This window comes from Trypanosoma cruzi (genome assembly GCF_000209065.1).
Source record: "Trypanosoma cruzi strain CL Brener chromosome Unknown tcruzi_1047053458393, whole genome shotgun sequence".
Classification (NCBI taxonomy): Eukaryota; Euglenozoa; class Kinetoplastea; order Trypanosomatida; family Trypanosomatidae; genus Trypanosoma; species Trypanosoma cruzi.
This window is the reverse complement of record NW_892554.1, coordinates 1-721: the sequence shown is the minus strand read 5'-3', so window position 1 is coordinate 721 and position 721 is coordinate 1. Positions and strand designations below refer to the sequence as shown.

Here is a 721-nt window from a genome sequence, read left to right as displayed (position 1 = left end):
CCTGTTGAGTTTGTTTTTGGCCATCACGCAAGCGCGTTCACGGGGCCACGCGCCCTCGCGCACAAGAGTTGGTTGCTTCCATCAGCAGCGGCGTGCGCCCACCACAACCCACCTCCGGGCAATTCGGCCCTCTCTTTCTCTTTCTCTCTCTTGCGCTTTCGGGCGGGCCCGCCACCAACCGTTTGCACAGGCAGGGCGCCAGACAGGGCAGGATGTTACGTGCGCGCCGTTGCGCAAGAAAGAAAAACGACAACAATAGCAGGAAGTGGGAGGGAGGGGAGCGGGCGCTCAGCCGAAAGGTGATTTTTATTGTTCCGTTCTCAATGCGTCGCTCAAACTGTTTGGACCTCGAACAACATGTCTCCATCGTAGCGCGTGTGTGTGTGTGCGGGCGTGCGCGTCGCTGGGCCGCAAAACCGCGCAGCGAGAGCAGAGGGACAAAGAAAGAAAAAAAGAAAAAGAAAAAAAAAGAAAGATGGGGGTGTAAAGCAAAGCACTTCAGTGTGAGCTGAGTCGGGAATTGCGTCCTCACGCGTTTTCGTCGTCAGACTGACAGGAAACTGTGGAATTTCATCACGCGTCGCAGCCGCATCTCTCACCCGTGCGCGTCCTCTTTGGTTTTGTTTTTTCCCCATCGTTTCCCGAACTGGGGAGGGAGCCTCGACGCGCGCACCGTCACCGCAAACTCTCGCGCAACCGGGCAGTGGCGCCACGCGCGGCA

The 721-nt window shown here is 57.8% G+C and overlaps 3 non-coding genes across 3 annotated transcripts, besides 1 other annotated feature; all 3 read right to left on the bottom strand.

Moving 5' to 3' along the window:
- On the bottom strand, positions 1–84 carry Tc00.1047053458393.30. The gene has a single exon (XR_008254629.1). It is a non-coding gene; the product is annotated as a C/D small nucleolar RNA (snoRNA), TB11C4C3 (small nucleolar RNA).
- Positions 85–285: 201 nt separating this feature from the next.
- Tc00.1047053458393.20 lies at positions 286–372 on the bottom strand. Its single transcript, XR_008254628.1, has one exon. It is a non-coding gene; the product is annotated as a C/D small nucleolar RNA (snoRNA), TB11C4C2 (small nucleolar RNA).
- Positions 373–439: 67 nt separating this feature from the next.
- Positions 440–476: a microsatellite.
- Positions 477–481: 5 nt separating this feature from the next.
- On the bottom strand, positions 482–578 carry Tc00.1047053458393.10. Its single transcript, XR_008254627.1, has one exon. It is a non-coding gene; the product is annotated as a C/D small nucleolar RNA (snoRNA), TB11C4C1 (small nucleolar RNA).
- Positions 579–721: the final 143 nt, after the last annotated feature.